The sequence below is a fragment of the Oryctolagus cuniculus genome, chromosome 9, assembly GCF_964237555.1.
Source record: "Oryctolagus cuniculus chromosome 9, mOryCun1.1, whole genome shotgun sequence".
Classification (NCBI taxonomy): Eukaryota; Metazoa; Chordata; class Mammalia; order Lagomorpha; family Leporidae; genus Oryctolagus; species Oryctolagus cuniculus.
Window position 1 is genome coordinate 22,901,739 of NC_091440.1, and position 16,763 is coordinate 22,918,501.

At 39.2% G+C, this 16,763-nt stretch overlaps 1 pseudogene; it reads right to left on the bottom strand.

Moving 5' to 3' along the window:
- LOC138843737 (proteasome subunit beta type-5 pseudogene) overlaps window positions 1-10,517 on the bottom strand; it is a 187,658-nt pseudogene extending 177,141 nt beyond the window's left edge.
- Between the last annotated feature and the right edge of the window lie 6,246 nt (window positions 10,518-16,763).

Sequence of the window (16,763 nt, forward strand, 5' to 3'; positions counted from 1 at the left end):
TTTGGTGGAAGACCTCTCTCTCTCTCTCTCTCTGCCTCTGCATCTCTGTAACTCTTTCAAGTAAATAAATAAAATCTTAAATAAAAGACCAGCTTTGTGTTATATTTATGAGTAATTAGAAGATAAAAAGTTGAAGACAACAGCATCCTGGTCCACTGCAACATAGGAGCCAGGTGGGAATAGTATATGTTGATGGCTAGTGACAACTAAAGCAAGCAGATGGTGTGCCTGAGGCCTGCAGGAACAGAGAGGAAAGCTTCATTGCAGACGAGTCATGGAAAATTATTCAAAAAATAGGGATCACATTTGCTCTTTAAGATTTGATTACCTCACACTCCACATTTAAGTTTGTTGTATTGGTTTTTCACTATTCTTCCATATTCTGGTTAATTTCCTCCCAAGTCTACTGTACAGATGACCCAAAGAAACGGGTACTCAATTTGACTTCTGTAAAGATGTACACATTTAATAAATGCAAATGCAACATTGTAAAAATATATCTTGAAATGTTTTTACATGTAGAAAATATACTTTTAATCTCCTCATAGGCTATTTTGAAATACGTAAATATTCACAGGAAGAACATAGTAAGCATTAAGAGAAATAATAATTTCCAGCACTTGTTCCCTTTGCATTATTGAAAGTATCTACTATTATTTTTCATCCTCCTACTTTTTATATTCTATTCATCCATTCAACAAAAAAAACCCTGAAAATTCTGAAACATACCACATGCTGCAATATAAAAATGAATGAGGTAGTCCCAGGCTTTTATAAAAATCAGTCTGTCATGAAAAGACAGGGAAAAAAATCAATTTACTGGGTATAGAAAGTGTTACAAGTGGGGAAGCTTCCGACACCAGTTTGTAATGATGGGAGTATTTTGGAAAGCAAAAAAAAGCACCAAGTAGTTGCACTGTCTTCTGGAGAGGGTTTATTTTACAGGTTATCTCATGAAGGGTGATTTATTCTATGCATTATAAGATTGGATTTTGAAACATTTTATTTGGAGAGATTCATTCTGATATCAAAAATTCTATTTCTTCAAGAATAAAGTAGATTTTGAGAGATTGCTTTTTTTACATAGATCATTTATTCAACTAGGAATATCCCATTTTTCAAGGATACTTTTATTATGGCTTCATTTTTGTTTTTAAAGATTTATTTTATTTATTTGAAAGATAGAGTTACAGAAAAAAAAAAAAAAGAAAAGAAACAAGAGTCCTTCCATTCACTGGTTCACTCTGCAAAGTCAAGAGCTGGGACAGGCTAAAGCCAGGAGTCAGGAAATTGATCCGGGTCTCCCATGTGAGTGCAGGAGCACAGTACTTGGGCAATCATCCCGTTTTCCCAAGTGCTTGAGCAGGGAGCTGGGTAGAAAGTGCAGCAGCTGCGATCCAAATCGGCACCTATATGGGATATCAGCACCACATGCATTGGCCTAAGCCTCTAAGCCACATGTTGGTCCCAAGGATACCTGTTTCTGGTGTTCATTATGTTTCTCTAATTCTCAAAGACGTTGCCCCCAGGACTCCCCCTGTGGAAAAAAAAAAATAGAAACAAAACACCTTAGATTAACATACTATTTTCTTTATCTCTATTAATCTGTTCCTACTCATTGGTGAATAAATAACAATAAATAATATAAATAAAAAGTGACTACTGGAGAATGGACATGTATTCAAATATGAGGTTATCCTCTTTCTCTGCATGACATACCAACATGCCTAATACAAATTAAAATAAAGCTCTTCAAACATCTTCGTTAGTCCTCTTGCCCCTTCAATCACATTGTTTGTTATTCTATACCCTTCCTTTAGAGAAGGGTATAGAATGGACTGGGTAATGTTACCAGATCTAGGTAGAATCATTTTAAGTGTATTATAGTGAGAACAATTTAACTTGGGATTGTGCTCATATACAAAATGTTAGACTGTTGATGTCTACATACGTTATGTTTTACTATTTTTTAAATGTGGGAAGGCAATTCAGTAAAATGTTATGAAAAATAGTATTTTTATAGCAATCAAAAAAACTTGTGGCTGGCGTTGTGTATCAGGAAGAGCTGCTGCCTGTGAAGCTGGCATCCCAAATGTGTGCAGGCTCAAGTCCTGGCTGCTCCACTTCTGATCCAACTCCCTGCTTACAGCCTAGGAAAGCAGCAGAGGGCACCCACATGGGAGACCTGGAAGAAGCTCCTGGCTCCTGGCTCCTGGCTTCAGATTGGCTTAGCTCTGGACATTACAGCCATTTGGAGACTGAACCAGCAGATGGAAGATTCATATGCTCTATATGCTCTCTCTCTCTCTCTTAGACACACACACACACACACACACAGTCTCTCTTCCCCCGTTTCAAACATTTCAAATAAATAAATAAATATTTTTTAAAAAATAACATGACATATGATCATATGTATGAATACATGCATTTATTTCTTTTTGTAGTAATTTCTAATTCTCATTATGCTTTAGTCCTTTTCACAGGATTATTTCCAATTTCATATAAAAAGAATATTTTTAATGACAGATCTGTGCAAAAGTTTGAAATTAATCATGCAAATTTCCTATCATAAAATAGTCACAGAACTATAAAAATAAACGATTTTACTTTATAAACATAAAATAAGATTATCAGAAATATTCTGGTAGAATTTTGAAAGAGAGAGATAAGAAATGTATGCTACTAAACAATATATTGACTATTTTAACTTCTCTTTCAATGTACAATGAAACTTATTCATCAATCCTAAAAAGTCAAATTTATTTAAGAAAATTCTGCATTTGGAGCAAAATCACAAAATAACATGACCAGTTTCATTCATTAACTAGGTTTGAAATAAGAGCAGATTATCAAAATTATGAAGTTTACTAATTGTTCACAGGGAGAGTCTTGAATAAGGTATTTATAAGTGATGCTACATTTCAAAAAAAAAAAAAAATAGTGGCCAGCACTGTGGCGTAGCCAGTAAAGCCACCATCTGTAGTCCCAGCATCCCATATGAACACTGGTTTGAGTCCCAGCTGCTTTACTTCCAATCCAGCTCTCTGCTATGGCCTGGGGAAGCAGTAGAGGATGGCCCAAGTCCTTGGGCCCCTGTACCTGTGTGGGAGATCCAGAGAAGGTCCTGGCTCCTGGCTTCAGATTAGCTCAGCTCTGGTTTTGCGGCCATGTGGGGAGTGAACCAGCGGATGGAAGACCCCTCTCTTTTTCTCTCTTTCTCCCTTTCTCTGCTTCTCCTTTTCTCTCTGTGTAACTCTGACTTTCAAATAAATAATTTAAAAAATTAAATTTTTAATAGAAATCATATAACTAAATAATACTATCACATTGGCAAATTAATTATTCTATGATAAACTGAAGATTTTATCATAAAAACACAAAATGAAATCACATTTCAGCCGGCGCCGCTGCTCACTAGGCTAATCCTCCGCCTTGCGGCGCCGGCACACCGGGTTCTAGTCCTGGTCGGGGCGCCAGATTCTGTCCCGGTTGCCCCTCTTCCAGGCCAGCTCTCTGCTGTGGCCAGGGAGTGCAGTGGAGGATGGCCCAAGTACTTGGGCCCTGCACCCATGGGAGACCAGGAGAAGCACCTGGCTCCTGCCATCGGATCAGCATGGTGTGCCGCCCGCAGCGCACTGGCAGCGGCGGCCATTGGAGGGTGAACCAAGGGCAAAGAAAGACCTTTCTCTCTGTCTCTCTCTCTCTCACTGTCCACTCTGCCTGTCAAAAAAAAAAAAAAAAAAAAAAAAGAAATCACATTTCAGAAAAAATAGAAATAAACTCAGCATTAAGTTATATAAAATATATGTGATTCACATAAATTTGTGATACTCATTTGACTTCAAAAATAGCAGGAAGTAAGAGTAGCATTTACCTAGTTTTCTTTGACCTATTTATTTAGATTGCTAATTTTAAATGTAATAATATGGAATTGCAGAGTGTTTAGACAAACTGGAAGTGAAAGTAGTCATTGAACCATTTTGGAGCAATTTAACACACCCATTTTTTCTGTTTATTATAAAATATAAACGAAAGATGAAAGGAAATGGCTATCTGTATTTTGAGAGATAAATTCGAAAACGAACTTCCAGCAGAGTTACAGACAGAGGGAGGGAGAGACAGAGAGAGAGGCCTTCCGCCTGGTCATTCATTCCCCAAGGCTGGAGCTGGGCTGATCTAAAGTTAGGATTGATCTAAAGTTAGCGGCCAGAAACTTATTCTGAGTCTCCTGTGTAGGTACAGGAGCCCAATCACTGGGCCATTTTGCATTTTTTTTCCTAAGCTGTGGGGAGCAACTCGGACTAGACTGTTACTGGAATTAAGACTTATTCTATGCATCTGCTCTCCCACAATATGGCGCTGAGAAGGGAGGAAACAGCTTCTACACAGCTGCCTCCAGTTCAACCAATAAACAGCAGGACCTGCTCCTGATTGGAGGAGAGCAGCATACTCGGCGTGTGGGTAGCAGAGTTGGGATTGGTGGAAGTGGACTATAAAGGAGGAGAGAGACAACATGCACCAGGAACATCTATCTGAAGGAACACCTGAGCAGCCCCCGAGAGAGCCGGCCGGCGGTGTGCCGCTCCCCTGAGGAAGTGGGGAATGTGGCAGGGGGAACCGCCCTTCCACGGAGGTGGAAGGGTCGGTAGCCAACCTGGGAAGAACCAGAAGCAAACCTGGGGAGGGCCGAGCAGACAAAAGAACAGCGTAGGGTCCTGTGTCGTTCCTCCACGAAGACGGGGAGCAACACTAAGCCATCAGCAGGGAGCTGATTGTAAGTGGAGCAGCCGGGACACAACCAGCCCCTATATGGGATGCTAGTGCCACAGAGGTAGGCTTAACCTACTACGCTATAGTGTCAGCTCCCAACACAAAGTATTTTTATAAAATGTAGAGTAGCTTTAAAAATATAATATGTATTTTTCCCTCTTGTGCTGTGTCTAACCTTATGGTCTAATGCATTCAAATTTTATTTATTTATTTATTTAGAAGAGTTAGAGATAGAGGTAGAAACAGAGAGGGGTCTTCCATCTGCTGGTTCACTCTCCCAGATCCAAAGTCAGGAGTCAGAAGCTTCTTCCAGGTCTCCATCATGGGTGCAGGGGCTCCTGGTTTTGGGCCATCCTCTCCTGCTTTCCAGGCCATAGCAGAGAGATGGATCGGAAGAGGAACAGCTACAACTAGAACTGGTGCCCATATGGGACGCCTGTGCTTCAGGCCAGGGCTTTAGCCTGCTGCACCACAGTGCCAGCCCCAGTCGAATGCATTTTACACAGGTCTGGAAAGAGGATACCTCAGTTTAGGAACGTATTTTTGAATGTGAGATAAGATACCCTGCCTTTTTGCATAGGCAATTATAACATCTGCAACTATCATGTATTGAGAGAAGAGAGGAGAAAACCCTTATCTTTCATTCTTTCATGTGTAGACACCAGGCATTTTAAAAAATGTTTACAAAGAGTTGAGAGACAAGGCTTACTCCAGAGTCCAAAAGAACTGGAACTCTCAGTTAAAAATAAGTCATGCTATTCTTTCTTGCTAATAAATGTGGTATTATAAACTGTTGACAAGGTTGGTGGTTATCAAACGAAAATTATTCTGAGAAAATATTACAAACTGTTATATGAAACAACTCATATTTTAAACCAATTTATTTTTCTCAGACTGAATATGTAGACACTAGATATTACAATAAATATTTACCATCACTTGTGTTTACAAATGCAGGGTGCCTCATGTGCCAGCAGAAACTGTGAGGTCCTTTGAAGAGCTCCTTGTTCTGTCCCCCTGGCACATTTTTCCTTTGGATGAGTGAATGTTGTTTTGTGTTCAACAGCAGTTGTAAATCAGTTCCATACCTGTTCTAAGATTTTGCAGTTCACATTAAGACACATCTTTATTTTTTTTTAAGATTTATTTATTTATTTGAAAGGCAGAGTTGCACAGAGAGGAGAGGCAGAGAGAGAGAGAGAGAGGTCTTCCATCTACTGGTTCACTCCCCAGTTGGCTGCAATGGCTGGAATTGCACCAATTAGAAGCAAGAAGCCAGGAGCTTCCTCCAGGTCACCCACTGGTTAACTCCCTAGATGGCTGCAACGGCCAGAGCTGGGCAGATCTGAAGCCAGGAGCCAGGAACTTCTTCCAGGAATCCCATGCAGGTCTCCCATGCAAGGACTTGGGCCGTCCTCTACTCTTTCCCAGCCCATAGCAGAGAGCTGGATCAGAAGTGGAACAGCCAGGACTTGAACTGTCACCCTTATGGGATGCTGGCACTGAAGGCAGCAGCTTTAGCTGCTACGCCACAGCGCTGACCCCACATCTTTATTTTTCATCCAAAAAAGAAGTATAAATGAATCTGTGATGTGTGTCAGTTGTGTAAAGGAAACTGACTAGTTTCAGAATTTTAAGTAGCAATGGATTTAATACAAAATATGTAAGACTGGTCGGCACGGTGGTGCAGCAGGTTAAAGCCCTTGCCTGAAGCGCTGGCATCCCATATGGATGCTGGTTCTAGTCCCAGCTGCTCCTCTTCTAATCCAGCTCTCTGCTATGGCCTGGGAAAGCAGTAGAAGATGACCCAAGTCCTTGGGCCCCTTCCGCCTGGGTGAGAGACCTGGAAAAAGCCCCTGGCTCCTGGCTTCGGATTGACACAATTCTGGCCATTGTGGCCATCTGGGGAGTGAACCAGCAGATGGAAGATCTCTCTCTCTGTCTCTACCTCTCTCTGTAACTCTGTCTTTCAAAAAGATAGAGTTGATATTTCCCTGCTCTTGCTTGGCAGTAACAAAGTACTACAGTAACATAGCGTGTGAGTAGTTTTCTTCCCATCTTAAAAATAAACATTAAGTATTATGTGTGAAATTTCTAGATGGAAGCGAGTTTCAGTAAGGTAATTTCTAATTTCCAGTATTCTCAATTCAATGAAAGTGAAATTAGAAGGGGCTCATCCTAAAAACACAACACACATATTATAAATCCTCATCACCCTCAGTGTACGCAATCATGGCAGAAATTTTAAGGAAAAAATGATGAAATATTTTCCTCAGCAGTACAGATTTATCTGTTCAAATTTAATAAAAACACTACATTAGAGTTCTAATGTTTGTCCTATTTTCAAAATCATATCATCAACTAATGTCTCAATATCTTAGTGCACCTGAGTGCATATCTGTTGTAGTTTTTTTTTTTTTTTTCAATTCTTGAATATTTCCTTTCTGGGTATGTTTTAGATATCTCTTTATTCTGCATGGTCTTTGTTATTTCTTAAATGGAAGCACATGTATATAAGTAAATAACTCATGATTTAGTGTTAGTTATCAAACTGAGTCTCCTTATACTGTTCTGTAAAGATCACTGATAAAAATTAAATCTCAAAAGTTTCAACAGAATGATGCATTGCAAATATTAAAATATACTGTATATCAAAACCTTTCAGTTACTGTTATCTTTATTGATGAGAATGTGGTCAGGATCATGACTGAGGATGTGTAAACTTCAGGAGAGAAATCTACTGAAATATCTCCAGAGTATGTACACTAAATAGTGTTCCTCATCATCTTATTTAGGTGCCCATTTAGTAATACCAATGGTTTTCCCTACAACTTTTAAGATATTACCGACATCAAGAAGTAATTGCTTTCATATTTGTTTGGCTACATATAGAATTTTCTTAGTGCTATAAGAAAAAAAATTCCATTAGGTTCTAAGTAGGTGTTGGGTTTATTTCCTCAATTTTATTAGGTGCTAGAAGAGCATTATCCATATCTTCTCTCATAAAACACACACTCCTGCTCTTTCGGATTTATTATTTTATTTTTCTTCTTTAGTCACTCAATTAATGCTATGTATTCTCTTTTAACCTTTTGGTACTCTTGATATATATCAATATCTATATATCTCAGTGAATGTATTATTGAATCATTTTATATTTTCATTATAACTACTTTTGATTTTTGTCTTGTGATATTTTATTTTTTCTCTTTCATAATGCATTTAGATTTAAAGAAAACTTACAAAGCTAGTGCAAGTCTCTTATATCATGCACCAGTCTTCCCTCTGGTTTAGACCTTGAATACCCATGCTAATTTGATGCAATTAGTTTTCAACATTGATATGTTATTGTTAGCTATAGCACATGTAATATTCAAATATTCTAAGGGTTTATCACAGTATCTTTCAGTCTTGTTCTAGGACTCAGTTATATCCCCAGAAAACCTTTGATTATCCTCTTTCAGTATCTTCTTGGTCATGACAGTTTCTCAGAATTATTTGAGGAGTTTTACAAGGTATTTTGCAAAAAAAAAAAAATCCTCTACTGGGGTTTCTCTGCTATCTCTCTAATAGTTTAAGTGGAGCTACTGTCATTTAGAAGGAAGAAACACCAAATTGAGGAAACTCCCCCATCATAATTATCAAGATTCCACTCTGTCGACATGATTTGTGACTGTTGATGTTGAGTTTGATCAGCAGCCTGTGGCAGTGTTTGTCAGGTTCTCTACTATAAAGTTATTTATCTTCCATCCTTGTCATACAGTAATCTCCCAGAGAAAACCATTATGTGCATCATACACTTAAAGCCACTGCCTACAGTGCCAGCATTCCATGTTGGCACCCTTTTGTCTGCCAGATGCCTCACGTCCAAGCCAGCTCCCTGTGAAAGCCTGAGAAAAGCCGTGGAAGATGGCCCAAGGGTTTGGGCCCCTGCCACCCATGTGGGATATCCATGTGAATGTCCTAGTACCTGTGTTGCAAACACTTGGGGAGTGAATAGGTAGAAACAAGATTCTCTCTCTCTCTCTGTCTCTCTCTCTCTCTCTCCTCTCTCTTTCCATCTGTTTATTTGCCTCTTCTCTTTCTGGCACTCAAACCAGTGCTGTGATATGTAATTCCAGCATTGCAGGCAGTGGCTAGGAAAATGCACTGCCCTTAGAGAGGGGAACTCCCCTTTCTGGAATAGCCCTCTGCTCAAATCCCGCCAGCACAAGACATCTCTGTTAAACTTAACAGAATGAGGAGGCATGAGTTCCACAGCCCCCACTGCAGATGAGCCCAGGGACCCAAGTGTAATAGAGACAGTGTCTGGCAAGCGAGTTTCTTTCTTGGTGGACACTGGGGCTAGTTTATCTGTCTTAAATGAATATTGCAGTCCACTCTTTCCCTCCTCAGTCTCTGTTGCTGGCATGAAAGTCCTAATCGAAAGGCCTGATAAGACCTCTCCCTTGTATTGCTCCCTTGGAAATGTTACTCTCCTGCATTCCTTTCTTTTCCTTCCTAACTGCCCCACCCGCCTTAGGCAGGGGCCTTCTCAACCACTTGGGGGCATCTATCTCATTTCCACTGGGGATAAAACACAAACTTTTATACTTCACATTACACACCTCCCTCTCCCCACCTTTCCACCGCAGACTTCCACACTTCCCTTGGTTAACCCTGTGGTGTACAATACCTTCCACCCTGTAATCAGCACTCATCATACCCCCATTTGCATCTCTCTAAAAGACACTACAAAAACTATTGTTGTTCCCCAATATCCTTTAAGCCCAGAAGGCCATAGATGACTAAAACCTATTATAGACTGCCTTCTCCAAGCTAACATACTCATTCCCACTGACTCCCCAGAAACACACCTATACTCTTGGTTAAAAATCAGATGCCTCTTAATACTTAGCATAGGACCTCAGACATGTTAATGATGCTGTCCATCCCATTTATCTTCTACTTTGTAGCCTCTCCCAAGAGACCTGTCTTTAACATACCACTAGTCTTTTCATCTTTCTAGTTGAGAAAGGTTATAGGGTATCTCCAAAGAAAGCTCCGCTTCTGTCGCTTTTTGGGGACTTTTGGTGATGCCAGACACTCACACAATTCCTCCAGCCTGAAAGCAGGCAATGCATACTCTTCCTTTCCCATGTACTGAGCGAGACCTCCTCTCTTTATTGGGACTCATGAGATATTTTCACATGTGGATTTCAAACTTTTCTCTTATTGCTAAACCTCTCTGTGAAGCTACCAAAGGCAATCTAGATGAGCCCTTGCAAGAGACTTCCTCCCAAGAGACCCAATTTCAAACCCTAAAGAAGGCTCTTCTACAAGCACCCGACTTGAGCCTTCCTAACCCACTTAAACCATTCCTCCTCTATGTTCATAGATCTAAGGGGCAATCACTCAGTCTCTTGGCCCAAAAGGATGGAGACGCTATTACCCCTGTGGCCTATTTCTCCAAACAATTAGATGGAGTTTATCAAGGCTGGCCCCAGTGCCTAAGGGTCCTGGCCACAGCAGCCCTTCTCACACCTGGGGCCCAGAAGCTAACCCTATATCAACCTTTACAAATCTGGTCCTCTCATGGGTTGTAAGAGCTCTTCAGCCACAGGGCTTTCCAATCTGTAGCTCCATCTCGTGTCCAAGTTTTTCACTCTATGCTTCTCCAGCCCACAGTTACCTTTCATTGCTGCTCTTCTCTCAACCCAGCTACTCTCATCCCCAGTACTGTCTCTGATCTCCTCGGACCTCATTCCTGTCCTGATTTCCTTGAATACATTTCACCACCTCACAGACACTCCTATTCCCAAAGCCCCGGATTGGTTCATTGATGGAAGTGCTTCTAAAACTCCCCCTTTTCCCACTGGATGCACAATAATTAAGAGGCATCAGGTGATACCTTCTCCTCTTCCTCATATAGAATAATAGAGGCAGGGCCCCTACCTCAAGGCACTACCTCCCAACAGGTAATTGTTAGCCTTGATTCGAGCTGTCAACTTAGCCAAAGGAAAGACAGTCAATACATATACAGATTCCCAATATGTCTATATCATCCATTCCAATGGCAAAAAAGGGGCTTTCTGACAGCCCGAGGGACCCCTATAATAAATAACAAGCTGATCAAAGCTCTCCTTGGATAGCCCAAGTGCTTGGACCCTGCACCCACATGGGAGACCAGGAGAAGCACCAGACTCCTGGCTTCGGATCAGCGTGGTGAGCAGGCCACAGGACGCTGGCCACAGCGGCCATTGGGGGTGAAACAACAGAAAAAAGGAAGACCTTTCTCTCTTTCTCTCTCACTGTCCACTCTGCCTGTAAAAAATAAAATAAAATAAAATAAAATAAAATAGAATAAATAAAGCTCTCCTTGATGCTGCCAAGCTACCAACAAAAACTGGTATTATTCACTGACGGCAAAGGACACTAGAAAGGTGAACAATACCTATATGAACTAACAACAATGCTTATCTGACAGCTAAAGCAGAAGCCTGTGTGAAGACGATCCCATCTGTTCTCTTTAACTTAGTTTCTGTTTATTCAGATCCAGAAATTTCTCAGTTCCAACAACAAGAGGCGTCTAGAAAAGACTCATGGTGGTTTCTAGATGAAAAACTAATACTCCCTTCTTCTATCCAAGCAGCTTTCTAAAAAACCTCCCATCCTTCTAGCACTCCAACTCAAACTCTCTTCACTTCCTGAGATGAGACATATACCTAACTCCTGCCATAAGAGAAACTTTGCATAACGTATCTCAGACATACAGCATCGGTCAAACTGCTAACTCCAACTCTAATATCAGGCCACGCCCAGTCCCATGGATCAATCCTGGGAGAGGAGTGGCAGACTGACTTCACCCATATGCCACCAGTTAGGCAAACACATTACCTTCTGGTGATGGTGGACACCTTCTCAGGGTGGGTGGAAGCTTTCCCCACTGCTAACAAAAGAGCTTCCACTGTTTCCACTATATTATTAAATTATGTTACCCAAGATTTGGATTACCTGCTTCCATTCACTCAGACAATAGACTGGAGTTTACCTCTCAAATTATTAAAATAGTATCTGCCTCTCTTCATATCTCATGGCATTTTCACATTCCCTATCAACACCCCTCTTCAGGAAAGGTAGAACGGATGAATGGAATTTTAAAACAGGCTCTAATTAAATTCTCTACCCAGGTCCACTTAGATTGGGTAAAACTCCTTCTTTTAGCTCTGTTAAGAATCAGATCTCTTTCCTGGAAGCCATTAATACTTAGCCCATTTGAAATTCTCTATGGAAGGCCTCTCCTTTCACCTAACTTCCCTCCCCTACATAATTCTGAAGCTATTCCTCCTCCTCTCACTTTCCCTCTTCTTACTGAAATGTGCTCTTACTTATGGACCTGTGCAGACACACACCTACCCAAACTGCACTCTCTGCTTCCTGACTATTTTCCTGCCTTTCAACCTGGTGACTGGGTTTACCTAAAACAAAATGAGGCTGCTCTAAAGCCAAAGTGGAGCAGGCTCTACCAGGTGATATTGATAACCCCTAGTGCTGCCAAACTCAAAGGGCACCCCCACCTGGGTACAATTTACTTCATTGAAACTAGTAATGTCTCCCTCATATAAGTCTACTCCCACAGGAACCACCTCTCTCAGGTTGCTGCGCTAACGAGATTTAGTCACAAGGTAACTCCGCCTCATTTTGGTGATTGTTTCCACTGCGGGCAGTGTCTCTACTATGTCATTTTGTCTTCATAATCATAGTTATCCTATTTCTGCCATGGATAGTTAACTTATTCCAAAAGTTCTTCAGGAACCAATAAATGCTATAGCTCAAGCCATCTTGCAAGAGCAACACAAGACTGTTCTTTTTCAATCAATCCAATCTCGATTAGAGACCTCTGCTCCATGTCTGCCTCCATGTCTACAACCCATATCAGCAGGAAGTAGCTAGGGAGAAACTGGCACCCCTTCTCATTATCTATACTCAAAGTCAGGAATGATGGAACAAAGACATAAGCCTCACTCATTCTTGTTCATTGCCCAAAAGATACATAAACATTGCAAGGTATTCCTTGCCCTTGAATCTCTATTGGTTCTCACACCCTATTGCATTCATACCCAACCCTGAATTCTTTTCCAGGTTCCCAATGCCCCACCCAGTTCCAGGAATGCACCTCTGCCTACTGCCTCCTACCCCACCCCCATCCCTAGCCCTCCTAAAATATAAAAAGGCCTGGAGCATAGGGAGATTACTGATGCCATAGACAGGAGTGTCAATTGGTAAAGTCAACAACAGGAGTCATGGTGCACTTACTCCTCATGTAGGATCTCTGTCCTTAATGTGCTGTGTATTGAGATTTAATGCTATAACGAGTACTCAAACAATATATTTCACTTTGTGTTTCTATGGGGGTGCAAACTGTTGAAATCTTTACTTAATGCATACTAAACTGACCCTCTGTAAAAAAAAAAAAAAAAAAAAATTATCAACTCCCAACTTGACTCTCACTGGGATTAAACATGACAATAGGTCTGATCTGATTTCATCATCATTTAAAAAAAAATCATCTATTATTCCTCACTTTATGTTTCTGTGTGGGAGCAAACTGTTGAAATCCTTACTTAATGTATACTAAGCTGATCTTCTGTATATTAAGATAATCAAAAATGAATCTTGATGTGAATGGAAGGGGAGAGGGAGTGGGAAAGGGGAGGGCTGTGGGTGGGAGGGACGGTATGGGGGGGAAGCCATTGTAACCCATAAATCGTACTTTGGAAATTTATATTCATTAAATAAAAGTTAAAAAAATATATAAAAAGGCCTGGACCCTGGGGGTCCATCAATGTGCACAAGGACAGTTGGTCACCCACCTCTGTGAATTTATTTTCTCTGAATAAATTCAATCTGGCTGTAAATTAGTGCACTGCTTCCTCTCTATTCTGTGCCACTTTTCTTTCTTTTTTTTTCTTTTTAATTTTTTTTTTATTTTTTTAAACTTTTATTTAATGAATATAAATTTCCAAAGTACAGCTTATGGATTACAATGGCTTCCCCCCCATAACGTCCCTCCCACCCGCAACCCTCCCCTTTCCCTCTCTCTCTCCCCTTCCATTCATATCAAGATTCATTTTCAATTCTCTTTATATACAGAAGATCAGTTTAGCATATATTAAGTAAAGATTTCAACAGTTTGCACCCACATAGAAACATAAAGTGAAAAATACTGTTTGAGTACTAGTTATAGCATTAAATCACAATGTACAGCACATTAAGGACAGAGATCCTACATGAGGAGTAAGTGCACAGTGACTCCTGGTGCCCTGTGTGAGGAGGCACCAATCTGCAACTCTTTTCCTACCAGTTACTATCTTATGTCCAAAGAATAAATGGATATTTAGACTATCACTTAAGAAACCAATTAGTTTCAGAAGAAAGGATAGATACACCAAATCTTATTGAGTCATAGCATGACCCTTTTATTTAGTTTTGATTTCTTTTTAAACATTTTAGAAAAATACAGTGTACATATGTAAGTGTACAGATAAATTAAATTGTTGTCCTCTGATCACACTCATAGCTAATTCCCAAATTAAGAACAAAATATTACTAGCACCCATGAGTTTTCACTGTTCCCCTCTCTCCATTCCTTTTTTCCCTTTTCTTTCCTTCTCTTCTCTAATGTGGGAAATAAAATTGTGTGGTAGATTATACATGGCATGATTCAGTGAAGAAATATTTATAAATAAAGGCCAAATAATATGACATCCACAACATTTTAACACTACCTCTATATATTAATTTTTGTAAATAAGATCAAACATATGATATTTGTTTTTCTGGGTCTCGCTTAGTTCACTTAGCATAATGATCTCCAGGTGCATTCATTTTATTGCAAGTCAGGATATCTTTATTTTTTATGGTTGAGTATTAATTTATTACATATACATCCACATTTTATTCATCTGATTATCAATTGATGGACATTTGAGTTGATTCCATATCATAGCTATTATGAATTGAGCTGCTTTAAGCATGGGAGTGCAGGTATATATTTCATATGCTAATATATTCTTTGTGTATTGTATGGGATACCTGTGGTAGATTTATTTTCAGTTTTCTGAAGAATCTGCATGTTGTTTTCCATAATGATGTTATCAATTTACTTTCTTACCAACAGTGTATTAGGATACTTTTATCTGCATAACCATCCCAGTATTTGCTAGTTTTTGATTTTTTGATAATAGCCATTCTAACAGAAGTGAAGTGATACCCCATTGTGGTTTCTATTTGCATTTCCCTATTTGCTAGTGACTATGAGCATTTATTTATGATTATGTGGGCCATTTATGCTTAATCCTTTGAAAAATGCCTGTCCATATCTTTGATCTAGTTATTAACTGGATTGTGAGTTTGGTTGCTGTTGAGTTTCTAGATATTAATCGTTTGTAGGATGCAGAGTTTGTAAATATTTTCTCCCATTGGTGTCAGTTGCCTTTTTATTTTGTTAGTTGTTTCCTTTGCTGCACAAAAGCTCCATAGCTTGATGTAACCTCATTTATCTATATTTTTGTTTTCATTGCCTGTGCTTCTGAAGTCTTCCCCAAAAAGTATTTTCCTAAGCCAATGTCTTACATCATTTTTCTGTTTTCCTCTGGAAATTTGATGGCTTCATATCTCAACTTTGGAACTTTGAACCACTTTGAGTTGATTTATTTTCTATAGGGAATAAGTAAGGGGCCTTGTTTCTAACTTCTGCATATAGGAATCCAATGTTCCCATTATATTTTGTTGAAGAGACTTTCTCCAGGGAATGATTTTACCTCATTTTCAAAGATTAGTTGGTTGCAGATGTTTGTGTTCATTTCTGGAGTTTCGATTCTGTTCTATTGCTTTATATGTCTAGTTTTGTGCCAGTACCAAGCTGTTTTAATATAACAACCCTATAGTACATTTTGGAATCTGATATTGTGGAATCTGGTATTGTGACACCTCTGGCTATGTTTTTAGTATTTATGGATGCTTTGACTGTTTGGAGTATTTTGTTTTTCTCTATTAATTTTAGGACTTTTCCTCTAGGTCTGTGAAAAATGTCCATGAAATTTAATTGGCATTGCACTGAATCTTCAAACTGCTTGGTTAGTATGAACATTTAGATGTTAATTCTTCCAATCTATGAACATGGAAAATTTTTTCATTTGTTGTGTCCTCGGTTTATTTCTTTTAGGTCCTCTGAAAGCAATCTGGAATTTCTCTCATGTATATTTTAGAATTTTTTCTTTGTTTTACTGTTGAATCTTTGACTGCAATATGTTGTTGTGAAGATCTTTTCTAGTCATGTCTACTAGGACTTCTGTGTACTTGGATGTTCTTCCTCTACTTGAATATTCTTCCTTTCTTCTCCCAATTAGGGAAATTTTTTGAATAGGTCTTCTATTGTATTCTCTCTTTCCACTCCTATAGGAACTTCTAAGACATGTATGTTAGGTCATTTGATAGTATCACATAAATTGTGAACACCATTTTCAGTTTTTCCCATTTTTCTTTTTCTTTTTGGTTTAAGTGACATTTCTAAAGATTTGTCTTCAACTTCAGATATTCTTTCTTCTGCCACCATGAGTCTGTCATTAACATTTTCCACTGTATTTTATTGGACATATTGGATTCTTTATTTCCAATATTTCAGTTTGAATTGTCTTTAATATCTCTCTCATAACAAATTTTCTTTATCCATGTTGTGTATGAATTTCTTTAACTCATGCATTTGTTTCTCATTGTTTTTGAGCTATCTTGGGGTCATTCTTTTGAATTCCTTTACAGGCATTTCATTTTTTGTCTTTACATTCTAGTTTTTTTTTTTTTAAGTGTTGTGTTTCTTCTGAGGAGCTATATTGTCTTCCTTGTTCATGTTTCTTGTATTTCTATCTTTATTTTTTGTCATTTGTGGAAACACTTGTATTCTCCTCTGACTGCCTTTTTCTATGAAATATGCCTTTGTAGGTTAGTGGATT